This window comes from Chiloscyllium plagiosum, unplaced genomic scaffold (genome assembly GCF_037043375.1).
Source record: "Chiloscyllium plagiosum isolate Xiang-an unplaced genomic scaffold, Cpla_swu_hap1 HiC_scaffold_10, whole genome shotgun sequence".
Taxonomy (NCBI): Eukaryota; Metazoa; Chordata; class Chondrichthyes; order Orectolobiformes; family Hemiscylliidae; genus Chiloscyllium; species Chiloscyllium plagiosum.
Window position 1 is genome coordinate 47713681 of NW_028270148.1, and position 19303 is coordinate 47732983.

General features: G+C 37.2%; 1 protein-coding gene across 1 annotated transcript in view; it reads left to right on the plus strand.

The window, feature by feature from the left end:
- Nucleotides 1-19303, plus strand: part of gpatch2 (G patch domain containing 2) — a 304781-nt gene that overhangs the window by 51378 nt on the left and 234100 nt on the right.

The window sequence follows — 19303 nt, forward strand, 5'->3', positions numbered from 1 at the left end:
CTTAATTTTTGATCTCTAGAAATCTATTCTAAAATTGTTCTAAATATCTAGAAATCGGCTGCTAATGTGAACTGTTGTTGGTGAGAGAGATACATGGCTACCTGGAATGGTGTTATTGAACTACATCAGCTACGTATAACTCCACATGGTTTATGAAAAATTCTTGGATTCCAGTGCAAGTTTTGTTTAAGAGAATAGGATTAAAATAAATGTTCATTTTTAATTCATGTATACTGACCAATTTTTGTTTTAAAAGGTGACTCTTGTTTTTGTGTGATTATTAGCAGAGTACAAAAGTAAATTAGTAAATTTGAAACTATTGTTTTCTTGTGAATATGTAATTAATGCATATGGATTAGGTTTTTTCTTTGTTTTGCTATGCTTTCATGGCATGCACTACAGTTTGATTTCTTCAATGGAAATTATGTTGGATAATACTGGCTTTGATTGATTACAATATTTTACCAAAACGTTCACATAAAATAAATAGATATTTGGCAGTACATATTAAGTATCATAAAAGCTTTCTCAATTATCTATTTTTCTTTATGTATTCAATTTTATTTTGACAATTTTATAGAGCACATTTAGTCATGGGAAACAAGGACACAAATTTATGAAAACTGATTGAATCTACATTTAATTAATTTCCTTTTAATTCTATTTACTGTTCTTTGAAATATAAAAAAGAATCCTGACTATCCTACTCTTGCTCTATTTGGTTGCAAAAAAATGGAATGATACCTTAAGCCTCATAGAATTAAAACAGAAAATTGTTCAACTGTGTCAGTAAATGGATTTGAGATTATGGGTATGAGTAGGGTACCTAGCGCCAAAGTCTTGTCACAGAATTAGATGTCAAAAATCTTCTTCAGTTTTAGATATATGGTTCACAGCCACTGGGTATGATTAATATATACAATCTAAATCATTGAAAGTTCCTCTGTTCTTTTCGTAAAATACAATAGAGCACAAATCACTTAAACCATGGGAGGATAACAATTGGAAAATAATGCATCTTCTCTACCAATGAATTGTCAGTTATATCTAATTTAACCAAAATCAATTCATCTTTCTTGCATTAGATGAAACTACTTGCAATAAATCTTCACCTAATGTTTGATCCATCTTTTTGATACATCTACAACACTTTATTTTCAAGCCTGCAATCCTGCATTTTAAATCTATGGAAATACATAAAAGTCTTGTTTTTTTCTGCCCTTCAGAAGCCAACATTTGCTTGCTACTCAGGGACTATTTAGCATATCATTTTGTCTTTTTCTTTTTATGTATTTAATTTTCTTGCATATATGTAATTGTACAGTGTTTTGATTTGTATTTTCTTTTGACTCCATTTCTGTTTTTTTTTCCCCTTTTTTGTGTCTTCTTGGAATTTTGTCTTGTGTTTTAAGCAAGCTTTATTTTATATTTTAGTTAGCTGGTCAATTCTCCCAGAAACTGACTGTAATTCTACAGTCAAGCCATAGACAATAACTGGGTTGTGTACAACATCTATTATCATTGTTTTATTCATCCCTGATTGGCTGGAGTGTTATGATTTGAGGTGATTATAGAAGTTAACAGTTGTTAGTTCATTGACAAACTTACTGCCAGATTACAGCACAATATGTGAATAATTAGTGTCATTAGTGAGATCAACTAATTTTTTGACAGGCAGTTCTTGCTCCACTTGATTACTCAAACTGTTCGACTTTGGTTGTTACTGTTTTGTTCCTTTTTTCTACCATTTTGACCTTTTTCACAGATTTGATTGTTTTGTTTTTATTCTTTCCTTATTACATTGATTTGGCATTTCTTGCTTTTAAAGTCTGATCCTAGGGAGATTTAAATTTGTTTTCTTATTTAACCTGATTTGTGAGTTTAAGTTGGGAATTCTGAATGTCCAGTTTATCGTTGAGTTCATTGCAATATTTATTTTTTGTAAAACAAAGCACAACAATTTATAAAATTGAGAGATTTTGACGGCACATTTAAGGAAAACATATTCCCATTGGCAGGATGATCAGTATTGTGATGATACAGATTTACAATCAACCTTTTTTATGCCATAAATTGCTAAGACCTAGAATTAACATCCTAGAAGACTAGATTCAATAGTGTCCTTCAAAAAGAAATTTGATATTTGTTTGAAGAGGACAATATTACAGGGCAATGGGAAATAAAGATATGCCATGCATTACATATCTCTTTCAAAGAGCTAGCACAAGTCAGCTGATTGTGATTGTCAGAATGGCCTGATAGATTGTATGATTTTATGAGCAATAAAGCATAAATGATGGCCCCTCAAGCCTCTGCTGGCTCTTTGAAAGAGCTGCCCAATTGCTACCAATCCATGGTCCGAAAACAATATTTACTTCAAGTACTTTATAATTTTCAATCAGAAGTTGCCATTGAATTTGCTTCCACTCTGCTTGCAAATTGTAACTTCCAGGGTACAGAAATAGGATGCATATCTTTCCTCCACCCCACCATCTGTTCTGATGTTCTTTTCAATTCTTCTGCCACTGGCATCAGTCTTCCTTCTTTATGCTGTCAAGTCAATATTGACCATTTATAATTTCAAGCTTCTCGATTCGGAATTTTACATATAGATGTAAAGACATCATTGCTCCCTTTTTTTTTAAAACCCCCCGCTTACTCAGTCACAACAAATATTTATTTCTATTTTATCCTTGATTAGCATGTAGCTAATGCATTCCAATTAAACTTGGTTAGATCGTTCTTGTTGGAAGTAAGTCATCTCACCTCCAGGAGAAAAATTGCAATGTTTGCTAATGATTACACAACATTCATCATCATTCACAGCTACTCAGATACTGAAGTAGTTTATGTCTATGTGCAAAAAGACATGGACAATATCCAAGCTTGGGTTGGCAAGTAACATTCAGACTTTCAATATTTACTCCCTTCACCATCAATGCACAGTGCCAGATCTGTGCACCATTTACAAAATGTGCTGCAGTAACTGGTCAATGTTCCTATGACAGCACCATTTAAGCTATAACCTCTACCATCTAGAAGGATGGGGCATCAGATGCATTGGATCAATAACACCTACAAGATCTCCTCCGAGCCACATGGCACCCTAACATGGAACTATATCATCATTCCTCCACTATTGCTGAGTCAAAATCCTGGAAGTTCCTTGCTAGCAACACTATGGATGTCCCCGCACTCCAAGAACTGCAATGTTTCAAGAAGGCAACTCCCCACCATACCCTCCGGTCAATTAGTGAAGGATAGTAAATTTAGTCTAGCCTGTAATGCACATATCCCATGAACAATTTTTCAAAATGATCAAAATTCCAAAACAATCTTGAATCAAAAAGAGTGGAGTTTCATTACAAGAAAAAGTAAAAACAACAACAAGCACACACACACAGACACAAGTAATGAGATTCCAAAGAAAGTCAGCAAAGGGTATCGGGCCTTGTGCAAGAAGATAAGAAGTTGCACCTTAGCTTTTTAGAATCTTTGAGTTGAGAAAATGAAAAGCTTGTGTCCAATTGTTTAGCTCCTGTCTGGTTTCTTTCATAATGGTGATACTGATGCTCTCAGTGAGTTGTGATATTTAGTATGTTACCTTGCATAGTTTTTGAGGTAGACAGAGAGAGAGATATACACAGGCAGAGTCTTCATGTTCTTGTTTACAAATCCATTTGTTTTCTTGCCTGTCATCTGTTGATCAAAATTAGCTGTTAGTAAAGGTCCATTTGTATATTGTTGAAACAAAAACAAATTGCTGGAGGACCTCTGCATGTATGGTGGCATCTGTGGAGAGAAAGCCGAGTTGACATTTCCAATCCATTGGCCATTCAGAACTCAATATTCATATATATCCCTGTATCTGCTCATTGATTTCCCAAGCTGAATACTTCACAGAAAACTTTTCATCTCAATGCCTAACTTGCAGAAAGGTGTGAATTAATGAGGGATCTTTTATAATGATGATAATATTGGCTCAGACTGATCTTTGTTTACTGATGGGTTCATGAATTTGGCTAAACCTAGACAGGTGATCAGAGGAGCCATTTGTCAATATCTTTCCTTTTTCCACTCATCTTTAATCCATGAATCTAGTCTCTCCAGAGAACTAAACATCCTCATCCATTGCATTGTTCTAGTAAACCTCTTTTGCATTCTCTGTTATAAAGATTTTGTAAAAATTTTTATTTTTATGATCTTATAATAAAAGCAACATTCTTATTTATTAACAGCCTTATCAACTTTGTCCTCCACATTTAAATATTTTGTATATACACCCTTAAACTGTGTCCAATCTTGCTTCCATTTTAGAATTACCCATTTGGTTCAGAGTACCTCTCCTCCTCCATCCTCCAAAAGGTATCCTTTAAGATGTTTCTGTATGATATTTCATCTGCTGTGTGTCTGTCTTTGTCATTTGTCTGCTTATGACCTTTAAATTGCCTCACACATTTGTTTATTATATTTCTGAATTTTATGTAATCTACAGACTTTGAAATTGTGGTTTATAGATCTATCAAGAAGAACTGTAGTCCTACTGCACACTCATGGGAAATATCACTCAATGCCTTATTTAAGTCTAAGAAACAACCCCTCATTGCAACTCTTGGGTTTCTGTCTTAGCCAATTTTGAATCCACACTACAACAGTTCATCTAATCCCATGAGTTTTAATTTTGACAACAAATCTATTGTGTGGCACTTCTATAAATGACTTTTGCAGGTACATATACAGACCATCAACCACATTACCCTAATCATCCCTCTCCATATATTAATCAAAGACCTACATAATGTTAGTTAAACACAATTTGTCTTTAGTAAATCCAGGTGCTAATCAATTTTGTCTTTGAAATTCTTTCCACTGACATTAGACTGTCTGATCTGTGGTGCAAGGTTTATCTCTCTCCTGTTCTTGAGCAGAGGTTAAACATTTGCAATATTCCAGTTCTGTTATAAAACAACTATACATCTGAGGAGAACTGGAATACCCTGGGCACAATTTTCAACCTTAGTAAACTAGCAACATCCCATTTGTACCAGATGCTTTTCTATTTTTGACTAAAGCCAATCACTTGAGTATCTCTTGTTTAATTATTTTCATCCGATACAATTTTTTTAGAACCTCCTCTTTCACTGCTACGTTAACAAAACCCCTTTCTCTGGTGAAGCTAGAATACACCCATTTCCTATATTTGCTTCTATCTACACAAGAATTCTCAATTGACTCCACCTTATTTTATGGTACCTTTCATATTAGTCTTCGGGCTAATCTTAAAGCCTCTATACTTCTTTATTACCTCTTTCAGAACTTGCTTGTTTTTATAAACAGTCATTTTGGTGTTCTGCCTTCATATTTTTACTTCATTCATTCACAGAAAATGGGTGTCTCTGGCTAGACAAACAGTTACTACCCATCTCTAATTGCTTAGAGTTAAGAGACCATCACATTGCTGTGAGTCTGGATTCAATGTAGGCCAGACCAGGTAAAGATGGCAGATCTCCATCTCTGAAGACCATCAATGAACCAAATAGATATTTACAATAATCTGCAGTGGTTTTGTGGTACCATCAGGTTAGACTTTTATTCTAGTTTTTTTTTCGTGAATTGAAATTTCAATTTCTAGCCAAGTGTTATTTCTATCCTGGACCTCCAAATGAGTCTGGAATTCCAGATTACTAGTCTGATGATGTTACCACTACAGTACCCCTCGCCCTTGCATTTCATCTGCTTTCGTTTGCCACCTTCTGCTTCATTTAACTTCCAACCTTTTATTCATCGGGGAGCTTTACTTCGGTTATCCTTCTTTTCCTGCCCTCCGTCTCACGTTACCCATCCTGTATTCTATACCAAACTATTTCCTCTTTGAAGGGCTCGCATTGTTCAATCACTGTTTTGTCTACAACTTTTAATTCTAGACCATTAGAGTCTTTTAACCTTACTAAAATAGTTATTAATTTGAATATTATTGATAATTTGTTCGTTGACCTTTTCCATAACTATTTTTTGGCCTATATTATAATCATAATTTCCTTGCACTGACTGATGAAAGTGGGTTCTCCATCCTTCATTTGTTTCTAGTGACTGCTTCCAAAGCTGTTTCTTACCTCTGAACAAGGATGCTTTTGATAGATATTACTAGAATTCATTGCTGGTTTGATAAAAATGTTATTACCCAGTCTGCATATACTTATGTACAGACTGGGAAATAATAACATTTTCATCAAACCAGCAATGAATTCTAAGTATATACAGACTGGAAGTTTTCCTGGCACAGTGGTAGTGTCTCTACCTTTAAGCCAGGAGGCCTGGGTTCAGGCAGACTTGCTCCAGAGGTATGTACAAACATCTCTGAACAGGTAGATTAGAAAGTATCTATACTATAATATGTAATAATTATGTGATAAGCCCCATTATAGGCTCTAGTAAAAGCAGAACTGACAAAACCATGATTATGTTGCTCTGTTGTTATCTAAAAACTAGTTTTGATCAGTATTGAAACAAGCTAGTTGTTTCTGCATTGTAGACTGGGTTCCTGGAAAAATCCTCACACAGTTGAGTTCAAGGGAATTCCAAGGAAAAATGAAAACTTCAATTGGCATTTCCCTTGGATCTAGAAGCTTCTGGAAAACCTCATTAATGTTGAAAGATTTGGAGAGTTCCGATTCACTTGCACTTAACGGTTAGCCAGGAAAGGTTAAAGGATTGAAACCACCTATAATTCCAGGGTAGCTATGAAACTGAGCTCATGACTCCTCTCCTGACCCCTGACACCCACCAGAGCTGACACACCTCCCCCTCCCACCACTCACCCATCGTGACCTGGATTCAACACCCTCAATCCCCCACCAATGCACTGACTTGACCCTAATCCCTACCCCTTCACTTAACTCTTCTTTACCCTCCCCGCTCCCAGCCAACTGGCACCATATCCCCCTCACCCACCTGACACCCTACTCTGCCACCTATATGGCAGCATAACCTGTTTAACCACCTGATACCCTATGCCTTTACACCCCATATTCCACATTGGCCTGCCCCATTCCACACACCTCTGGTATTTGGTCAGTAGCATTTTATCTGGTCGCAGTTAGAATTAAATCTCAACCCAAATTGGAATTTTGAGGCCATTAATTGAGGAGGTTTTGAGGAAACGTAAATTTGGTTGCTGTTTGTAAGAGCATGTACTGTATCCAGAGTGTTTAAAGATTTGAATATTTTGGAAAGTTGAATTGTGATTATTTTTCGAATTGAGGAAAATTAAGTAGCACTGCAGACTCAACATTGAAAGCAACAAGAGATTTACCATTCAAAAAGGTCATTGCAAATAACAAATTATGGATTGTGTAACAGTATCAACAGTTTTGATTGATAACAGTGAACAATGATGCTGATTTGCTAATTGTTTGAATTGATTGCTTGGGATATTCACTTCCCATGAACTTTGAAATTTTATCAGGTTTTAGTAAAAAAATTAATATAACAGTGCAGGTTATACTAACAAAATGCTAATTGCACGTAAATATTTTCGTACCAATAGTTTAGAAAGATGGCCTTTTTAGGGGATGAGAGTTATTACCTCAATAATGCATAGAAATGTAAATCCCAAGAGAGTGAACTTTATTGCCTGAATGATATTTCTATTGTAAATAAATTCCTGATACAGCTAACTTTTCATGAATTTAATTGGGATTTGACCTTGTGATGACTTTGAATAATGCTTCTAAGTTGTGGTAGGTAAGATGAAAATGAAGATTTAATCAAATGGAGCAAATGCCACAAATAGCCATGCTGGAAAGTTCGCATATTGAGTAGGTCACACCTAAATATTGCGAAGTTGGTTTTGTATTAAAATTAAATTGAACTTTTTCCTTTGCCATTTTAAAATACAGGCTTAATGTTTTACATTTCTTCTTGTATCATTGCTCCCAGTAAAAGAGCTGACCCCGAAGTATAGGATCTCAGTAGTCTTATTCCAGGCAACTGAAGCATAATCCTGTTTAACCCAACTTATATCTGTTAGTAAAATGCAAAGTGTGTGATTTCATTGCAAACGAGTCAATGGACAAGCCTGCTAAATTTATCCTACCCTAAGGGATACCCACACATCATGAATTTGTCGATGTCTTGTAAACAAATGTATGAGTGCTTCACTGTTGAGAGTGGACACGTTGCACTGAAGTTAAGTTGTAGAAAAGAGTTATAGCAGTTTTCTAGCATGTGGTAAATGGAGCAGTGATATATTGCCTATAAGTAAATTATTGAGTCAATAGCGACTGTGATATCAAAATGATTTATTTTGGGAGTTAAAAAATCATTTGTTTGGATTGATTAGTATTCATTAATTATGCTAATTATCTAGTGAGCAACCAGATGTTTTTTAGAGCTAAGACTAGAAATGAATTACAAGTCCTATTTATTTAACTAAAAATAGTAACATACTATTGTGTATTACTTTTTGAAATATTTAATTTTGGAAATATGGTTATGTTTCTGCATGTAATGTAATTTAATTTGATTCAAACTCTTTCTTTGTCATTCCTCTATTTTTGCTGTCTTTTTGCTTAAATTCCATTGACCGAAGGGCTATCATTTACCAAGGTCTCTACTACTATTCTGTCTTTACATATTCAACAATTTGTGGCAAAAACTTAGTGCAGCAAAGGTTAATGAAAAAAAATCCAGCCAACTGGGCATACTTTGAAATGCCATCCAATTGTCAACTCTAAGCCCTTGAAGTACAAGCATTTTTGTGTGACTCTGCATCTCCTGAACTGAACATGCAAATAATAAATGCAGCAACACATAAGTTAACTCAGTAAAGAATCATTCTGATTTTAGCTGTTTTCACCCATGTAAATTTGAGCAAACATTACCTTCACTTTGGCGCAATATCAACCTCCCACCCCACTGACCCTCTCCCCCACCTTGGATTTGGCAAGAAGGGGGGAAATAGTGAAATAAATTGGCCCTGGAGAAAGACTTAACCCATTTTCACCATATCACTAATTAAGTTTATGGCGAAAAGGTCCATGAAAGGAGTTAACTCATGGTAACATACCACCTCCCTGACCACCTGCCTCTCTAACAGGTGAGGCAGTCTCCCGACTACGTGTCTGCCAGGTTTAGAGAGATCTCCAATTGGTCCAATCTGGAAACAACTAGAGGCCTGAACGGGGAAAAGGGCTGACTTCTGAACGCTACATCCTTCCCATGCCCCCACCTTCTGAGACGAGTATACAAATACTTCGAGCTGTAGGTTCCCCTGAGTAGAAGGTCTGGTCTAGCAAACTTCAGGATCCAGAAGCTCTGGCCTCTGATTAGCTGGCAACTTCTGATGACCCACAATACCTGTTCCAGTGACTCAGTAACAAATTGGCCAGTCAGCTGTTAATAAGCTGACAGACTGGCAATGCAGTTTCTCTTGGCATTAGAGGTGTGCAGCATTAGTTACCACCTAGTGTGCTTGCCCCCATACTTTTAAATAAGATGGGAAAATTCTCTCCTTCAAGATAAAGAACAGCACAATGTTTAGAAATAGAACTGTATGTCGAACCTCTATTATATCTGAGGTATGTTACTGGGTTTTGATTTCTGCATCTGGGAAGCACTTGTTGCATGACAGTAAAGTACTTATGAATTCATAGCTAAATATATAAGTACTTCCTTGACAATAAAATTCATGAGTGTTTTTTGAAGTGTACCAAAATAATAACAAACCATTAATTTATTTTTAGTGTAATGACTTTATATATCCTAGTGATGATAGTAGAATTATAATTGATAAATGGTAATTGTTGGAAAAATGGATCACAGTGACTTGAAACAGTGCACATTTGCACAGTAGTATAGCATACATACATACATTTGGAATATGTTTATATAACATATTGAAAAAATAGCACCATCCAGAAATCTGAGTCAATTTATATACAATCATTAGTGCTAGTGAGTAAGTTATTGTTTGATATTTGGGCAAACTAATTTGTGGCATGGAAATTATTCCTTAGATGCACCTTAATCATATTCATCTATTGATACAAGATGGAATCTTCTGCTTTTTGATGTAATGATGACAGACATAAAAAAGGACAAAACAGTTGCCATAAACAGAAAAACCCACCAGACATTATAACCATTAGACACTTGTGTAGCCACTCTGTCGGTTTTCTGCTCGGATGACTTCCTGGAAGAGTATTGGCTTACTTTGCATGAAGCTGCCAATCAGTCAAGATTGGCAGCCCCTATGAGCAGTCATGCTGTGTAAGATTCCATGGCTGCTGGTGGCACAGCAACCCATAAATCCAGGAACGGTGAGTTTGACAGGTATCTTTTCAGGCTGATCATGGGGTGGGAGTCACTTGGAGATGGTATCAGCGAAGTTGCAAAAAATTTCAGGAGTGTAATTTTGTTCTTGCTCCTATCTGTACCATAGATCATACACGGATTTGTGCAAATAAAGTTCCAATCCCCCTTCACCCTATGCTGGCAGACAAGCCACTGTTGAATTGTACCAGTCAAGAAGTCTGAGTGTGTGAGCCAACAGCAGACCGGTTCTCTACCATATTCCAGTTCTTCAAGATCCTGAGGCTTCTTTATATTCATTGAGAAAAGGTAAATGAGTAAAGCAAATGAGGTTGAAGGGTGCCAGATAGTTGAGATGGTAGGATGCCAAATTAGTGAGGATTTGGATAATTGTTGGCTGAAGGGTTGAATACCAGAAGGGTAGGATGGCAGGTGGTTGAACGGTCAAGGTGGTAGTTGATTGAGGAGGTAAGATGCCAAATGGGTGAGAGAATAGGGTGTCATTTAAAAAAATTTCTTAAGCAAAAGAAAGGAATTTATGGCATGCTACTGTTGAGAAACATAAAACATGACATCAAATGCACACAACCGCCAAACAAAAGTAAAAAGGTGAGAGTGTCTCACTTAAAAGCAATATCAATAATATGTAGTTTCTAAAAAAAAGTCCTGAGAGTCCTTTGTGTTTAGTTTAACTTGAGACCACAGTTTTTAGTTGATGACTTGCATCCTCATCAGAAGTGAAATCTGTAGATATCTTTGAGTTCAGTGAATGATGTTTCTCCAGTTACTTTACCACTGGATGTTATTTTTTGAAGGTCTGAAAGAAAACAAAGAGAGTTAGAGAAAGAAACTTGCAGTTCTTTTGTTACAAATCCATTTTCTCCCTATCTGCTCTGCCCAAAAGCTGTTGTCTGAAATGCACTTCATTTATGCATTCCCATATCTGGCTTTTTTTTTCACTCATTTTGTTGACCGGTTAATTTCAGTTCAGTTTGGCTTTTGTTTATGGAAGGTTCCATGAAGCTTGGCTATTAACTTTGGCTATCTTTTATATTTAAAAAAATCTTAATTCCATGAAAGGCTCCAGCGATTAAAATCTAATGATAAAAGTTGAAAATTGATAGTTTACTATTATAACAGTTACCCAGGAGGCAGATTTATTTCCTCTAACATTTTCTGGATAACTATTAAGGCAAGTCTGTCAGAACAATGCAAAGTTTCTAATTATAAATTCAAAGTCTGGGTCTATTCTGTAGTGTTTGCCCATTAGAAGTTTCAACCTGTGGGGTGTTTCCTAAGATGATATAACTACATTAAGACTTCCACATCAATGCAGAAGTACTGTCCACACAATTGCAGTGCCTATCTTCCCACACAAGATCTAGGCCATCCTGTGTGCAGGAGAGTTATTTATGGTAATTTAAAACAAACTATATGATTCGCATTGGATTGTAAAACAAAACAAAGTCAATCAAATTACTCAACAAACCGTATCAGCTGCACCGCCTTTAAATAGCACTATTTCTATGCCTTGGTGCTTCATCATGATGCAGATGCAGCTGTGGTTATGAACCTGATCAGGAGTACATCGACAGCTTGCAGGATCAAATATATTTTTAACACCAGAATCCCTGCGTTTTGATTTGAGAGCTTCCAGATATTGCTGTTTGCTTTCAAATTAGTTTTAAAGAAGATTACTTGTCATGATCCTGTGCAAGTGGGAAAGATGTCTACAGGTTTGCTTCCAAAGGTTTGTGCAAATAGAAATGCAAACAATAAAATAAACTAACCTTTTGCACTGTTGTAACCACAACATATTGAATCATGACAACAAGATCTTTCATACCCATGGAGAAAACATAGATATATTTCTCAGCCATCAAGATGCCCACCGGTTTATTTGTAAACTTGCCGTACAGTTTTGTGACAACAAATATATTTCATCCTAACTGGTTCACAAGGAGAAAGGAATTGAGATTCAACCAATATTTAAATAAACATAGAGGTAATATATTAGTCTGGAAAGAGTTGCAGTGTGCTGTGGCTGAGCAAGGATTATGGGTTAAAAAAGTTTGAATAATATCCTACCAGTTCTACTTAAACAATACACAACAGAAAAACATTTTAGGTTTTGAGTTAAATGCTTTCCAATGCATTAATTGCACCTATATCTATTTATGCTTGATGGTAACAAACATTCTCACTGGACAGAGTTCATTGCACCACATTGTATGGGAAAAGGGCAATGTAGTTACCAGAAAATGAATCGAAGATAAAAACAACTTTAGAAAAATGGTTTTCAGATCCATTTTAAATATAACAAAACTATTTATTGTCTGTCCGCCTTTGGGGTTTTCTGTACATTTCTACTTCAGGACACTGAACAATATTCTTCCGCAGGATTGACTGTTGTTAGCTCAGTCAGACTTTGGTGACTATTCATAATTGCCCTTGAGGTGGTGATGGTGAGCTACTTTCTTAAGTTGCTGCAGTTTCTATGGTGGAGATGCACCCAAGATGCTGTTAGGGAGAGTGTTCCAGGATTTTGATCCAACAACAGTGACAATGTACTTCCAAGTCAGGATGGCATGTGACCTACAGAGCACCTTGCAGGTTGTTCCCACGTGTCTGCTGCTGGAAAAATCTTCATGAATCACTGCAGTGTATACTTTGCAGCCACTGTGTATTGGCTTTAGAGAGACTGAATGTTTAATGATGGGTAAGATGCCAATTAAGCAGGCTGCATTGTCCTACATAGTGTCAATATTCATGAGTTTTCTTGGAGTTGCACCCATCCAGGCCAGTGGAGATTATTTTATTAAATGCCTGACTTATACGTTGTAGATGGTGGGCGGACTTTGAAACATCAGATGGTGAGCTTCAAGCCACAGGATTCTCAGCCTCTAACCTGCCCTTATAGCTGCAGTATTTATTTGGGTTTGGTAGCTAAAGATAGCCATGATGAACTCCTGAGTGATGTCCTGGGAACTCCAACAAATACAAGTATGCTCCTTTTATGCTGAGCATTATGCTAACCAGTGGAGAGTTTTCTTCTGATTCCCATTGAGTTAAATTCTGCAAGGACTCCTTGGTGCCGTGCTTGATCTAATGCAGCCTAGATGTCAAAGGTAGTTGCTTTCAGTTCGTCTGTTGAGTTCAGCTTTTCTGTCCGTGTGTTGACTTAGGTTGTAATGCTGTCTGTGACAGAACCCAAACTGAGTATCAGTGATCATATTATTGCAAAGTGTTGCTTGATAACACCTTCCATCATTCTGTGGATGATTGACAGTGGACCGATGTGTTGATAATTGGCTGGGATAGATTTGTCCTCTTTGTGATCAGGCCATACTTGGGGAATCTTCTATCTTGCTGGCCAGAAGTAAGTTTTCTACCTATACAGGAGTAGCTTGGCCAGAACATGGCTATTTCTGGAGCATATGTTTTAAGTGCTGTTGCCAGAAACTTGTCACGCCCATCGTCTTGGAAGTGACTTCTTAGAAGTGCATTGAGTGAATCAAATTGGCTGAAGATTTGTATTTATGATGCAGAGTACCTCAAGGGAGGTCAACTTGGATATTTTGAGATTTCATTAGGGATGCATTTTCTAAACTGTTTTGACGATTCTTGGAAATTTGTGTGACCATGAAAAGAACTAATACCCCAGAATGTAGGTTATTTTCATCAATTTATTTTAGAGTCATAGAGATGTACAGCATGGAAACGGGCCCTTCGGTCCAACCCGTCTGTGCCAACCAGATATCCCAACCCAATCTAGTCCCAACTGCCAGCACCCAGCCCATATCCCTCCAAACCCTTCCTATTCATATACCCATCCAAATGCCTCTTAAATGTTGCAATTATACCAGCCTCCACCACATCCTCTGTCAGCTCATTCCATACACGTACCACCCTCTGCATGAAAACGTTGCCACTTAGGTCTCTTTTGTATCTTTCCCCTCTCACTCTAAACCTGTGCCCTCTAGTTCTGGACTCCCCGACCCTAGGGGAAAGACTTTGTCTATTTATCCTATCCATGCCCCTCATAATTTTGTAAACCTCTATAAGGTCACCCCTCAGCCTCCGATGTTCTTGGGAAAACTGCCCCAGCCTGTTCAGCCTCTCCCTGTAGCTTAGTTCCTCCAACCCTGGCAACATCCTTGTAATTCTTTTCTGAACCCTTTCAAGTTTCACAACATCTTTCCGATAGGAAGGAGACCTGAATTGCACGCAGTATTCCAACAGTGGCCTAACCAATGTCCTGTATAGCCGCAACATGACCTTCCAACTCCTGTTCTCAATGCTCTGACCAATAAAGGAAAGCATACCAAACGCCTTCTTCACTATCCTATTTATCTGCAACTCCACTTTCAAGGAGCTATGAACCTGCACTCCAAGGTCTCTTTGTTCAGCAACACTCCCTAGGACCTTACCATGAAGTGTATAAGTCCTGCTAAGATTTGCTTTCCCAAAATGCAGCACCTCGCATTTATCTGAATCAAACTCCATCTGCCACTTCTCTGCCCATTGGCCCATCTGGTCCAGATCCTGTAGTAGTCCTCTTCGCTGTCCACTACACCTCCAATTTTGGTATCATCTGCAGACTTACTAACTGTACCTCTTATGCTCGCATCCAAATCATTTATGTAACTGACAAAAAGTAGAGGGTCCAGCACCGATCCTTGTGGCACTCCACTGGTCACAGGCCTCCAGTCTGAAAAACAACCCTCCACCACCACCCTCTGTCTTCTACCTTTGAGCCAGTTCTGTATCCAAATGGCTAGTTCTCCCTGTATTCCATGAGACCTAACCTTGCTAATCAGTCTCCCATGGGAACCTTGTTGAACGCCTTACTGAAGTCCATATAGATCACATCTACTGCTCTGCCCTTATCAATCTTCTTTGTTACTTCTTCAAAAAACTCAATCAAGTTTGTGAGACATGATTTCCCATGCACAAAGCCATGTTGACTATCCTGAATCAGCCCTTGCCTTTCCAAATACATGTCCATCCTGTCCCTCAGGATTCCCTCCTCCGAAGTCAGGCTCACCGGTCTATAGTTCCTTGGCTTGTCTTTACCGCCCTTCTAAAACAGTGGCACCACGTTTGCCAACCTCCAGTCTTCTGGCACCTCACCTGTGACTATCGATGATACAATTTATTTTAGTTTTATGTTAATGTAGACACCGTTATAAAATACATGTAAATAACAATCTTTTGAATCATACTTTTAATTACTTTGTAACATCCTGAAAGTATTTTAAAACAATAGATTACTCTTAAAGTGTAGTCACTGCTATACTGTGGAAAAACGTGGTGGCTTTCTTGTTTACAATCTGGGACCGTAAACAATGGATAAAGAGGACTTAATAATCTGTTTTGATGATGATCCATACCAATGGGAGAACTTCTTCAAAATATGGCTTGGAATCTTTTATATACTCCTGAGAATATTTTTCTAATTAGCACAAATAAACATAAAGGTACTTTCCAAGTTTCCCATTTCTTGTTATACTTGACTATTTTTACAACTGTTGTGTTTGTAAGAAAATGGAACTGTATTGCATCTTCTCACTGTAGTATCCATTGTCTTAAATCATGGAAGCAGACTGGTGTTTTTACAAAATCTCACATTAAGGATGCTTTAAGGTTAAGCTTGAATGACCAGAATATTGATTTCTCAACTTTTTCCATCATTTTTGAAATCTGATTTGGTAGTCATCTTGTTCACAACTTATATTATTTTCATTAATGTGACATAAATCCCAAAGAGATTAAATAAATTTGAAAAACTTAATTGCTTAAACTTTATAGTGTGCATGGGAGATCAGTTCAATATTTCAGTACTGGACTTGCTATGTTGGGTCAATCTTCTAGACTGGATGTTGAAATGTTAATTGATTTAAAGTTTAATATTTTAGTTTATAAAATCCACGCAACTAAAAATTTAGATTTAGTGACCAAGGTGTTCTGCTGGGAGAGTATGCTTCAACAGGGGAGAGAAATTTCCAGTAATCTCTCAGTAAAGGTTTTCTTTTCTTTTGGAAAGTTCAACTTTGATTAAGGGTGCTTTTCTTGGGTTTTGAGAATCACTTTAAATTTAAGACTTAAGTCAATTACAATTAAAGACTGTGTTGAGAAAGCCAAAGTAAAAATTTTCTAGTCCTAATTAGTTACAAGACCCATTATAAGTACAGGTACAAGTATCAAAAATATTAGATTTCCTTCACAACAGGAAAGAGATGCAGAGACCAAAAAAATGTTGGCCATTTTTTCTTACACTGCAATACCTGCAATCTGAATTAACTTTCTTTTAAAGAGGCTAGTGATGATCAGTATAATTCCCAGAAATTTTATATTAGCACTTGCACCAGTAACATCTTAACATGTCCACATAATATGTGAAACATTATTATTTAAGGAGAAGAGCATTGTTGAGTGTGGGCTGCTAAAGGCTTCATTGGAAGGCTATGTGGGAAGCAGTCCTGCAAACTGGCCAAGAGGAGTGTTGAAAGAGACCCTTACTGGAAAGCCAATACCTCCTGCCTCCATTTACTGCCAGTTTTTTTAACCAAGGAAACATGTGAATATAGATACGCATTAGAAGCAGGAATGGGAAGTTTAGCCCCTCAACTCTGTTCTGCCTTTTTTTCTTAATTCCCTGAATGTCTTCAAGGCTGAGCTGATACACTTTTAATTGACTCGAAGGAAATGGGGAAAGGGGGGGTTGAGGCCACAATCAGGCTAGACATGATCCTCTGAACAAAGGCTTATCCCCCTTTATATGACTTAACATGGACTGACACTGACAAGCTTCCTGGTTTTGTATTGTGCGCTAAACAGCAAGGCTAGACAGAAGTAATATGAGCCTGATAGCTTTAGCTGAGAGGCAAGGTGCAAAAAGACAATCAATGCAAGGCAAAAATATTCTGAGATTCCAGGTAGGTGCAGACTGAGTGAATGCTATTACAGGATGAAGAGCTCAGAGATGTAGCCTGGTCTAGTTGATATGCTGAGTACAAGCTGAATGTTTGCCCCAGTTTTCCCAGAAAATGGAGATTTGTGACAGGTTGAGTATTGTATTTTGCCTATTTCACTTTTTAACACTCCATTGCCCTGTGAACCATTCCTTCCCATCCTGGCCACTTAATATTGAGACCATTTTATTTAGCTTTTGTTTAAAGAAAATAAAATATCTTAAAGCAGCTTTAAAGATTCAACTGTTTGTCAACAGCAGAATTATCATCTCATTCTGAAATAAATCAGAGATTTATATCGTTATGTCTGTTTAGAAATGACATGAATAATATCTGCCTCAGCACATTTTACTGGCATATTTTACTGTTTGAATCTTAGGCAAAGAATGGTCAATTCTCCTGTGCTTGTACTCTGTGGTACAGGTTGCAAGCACTTGGCCTACAAAACTGATAGCAGAGGAATAATGTGTGTCTAACCATCAACTCTTACAAGGTGTACTACTGCCATATTGGATTGGGCTACATATGACATACTCCAGAAGAATTCAAATTAATAATTGAAATATTAGCATAATTGCCTTATGTTTGCTAAAGGATCTTTTTCCTTTCTGGATCTGATGTACCATAAAATACGCTTTACCAGAAACATGCTACAGACCTGAGTGTGTATCCAAACTTGTGATGATCTGTTTTATGATCCATTCAGTTACTATTGTAAGGAATTACCCTCTACCATCTCCAAGGCAACAAGAAGTGTACCAGAAGCAGTAGAAGAATATGAGTGATATTAACCATTAATATCCGAACTGGATGATCTCTAACAGAGCAGTTCATTGAAAAGCATTTCACCTGAACCATCACACCCATCACTAATGCAACAATAGATTTGCAATCTTTAACACCACCATCTGATTGCCTTTCTTTAGATTCATTATGAATCTTGTCCTTACTTTTTACACCAAGTGCAGAACAGATTTTTAATTATTTTAAACATAACCTAACTTGATCATTATTTATAATTTATTGTAGCAATGATTATGATTGACCCTTGTGCAACCGTGTGGAACCTGACTGTTCTTGTTACTAATCCTACTGGTTTTACAAAATAGAACAATTAACTGAAATTGCTGGAGATCTAAAACAAACAAAAACTGAAATTGCTGGAGTAATTCAGCAGGTCTGTCAGTGTCTGTGAAGAGAAAGCTGAGTTAATATTTTAAACCAAAAGCAGCTAGGAAAATAGTATTTATGGTGATGATTGGGGAGTGTTAGTGAGCAGAGGGGCGGAGATGGAAACCAGAGAAAGAAAGTTGGTAGGCAGGCAAAGGGATTGTCAATATTAAGTCAAGTAAAAAGAGAAACTAGGTAGGTGATATTGGTGCTGACTCATTAACCTTGTACACAATAGGAGCTGGCGTTGTGGGGATAGGTAATAGGCAAGGAAGGAGGGATTCACACACTGAAATTGTTAAACTCAGTGTTGGGTCCTGAAGTCTGTAAGGTACTTAAGCGAAAGGTAAGATATTGGTCTTGCAGTTTGCATTGAGCTTTACTGAAGCCTGCAGTTGGCCTGCAACAGAAATTTTGGCAGAAATGAGAACATGGTATGTTGAAGTGGCTGACAACGAGAAGCTCAGAGTCATTTTTTACAGGCAGACCATAGCTGTTCGTCAACATAATCACCCAGTCTGCATTTTGTCTCCCCAGTGGAGATAAGACTGCTTTGTGAGTAGCAAATATGATAGACTAGATTGAGTGGTGTAAATAAATCACCACTTCACCTGGAACGTGTGTCTGGAGCCTTGGGTGGTGAGGTGGGAGGAGATAAATGGGCAAAAGTTGCACCATGTGTGATTGCTTGGGGGTATGGGAAAGTGCTAGGAGTGGAACAGGGTGTTTTAAAAGGAACAGTCCCTTTAAAACACTAACATAGGAAGGGTGGGGAATATGCTTCCTGTACACTGCTTCCTGGAAAGACTCCATTCTATTCTCCTAATTGCTCTCTCTCCATTACATCT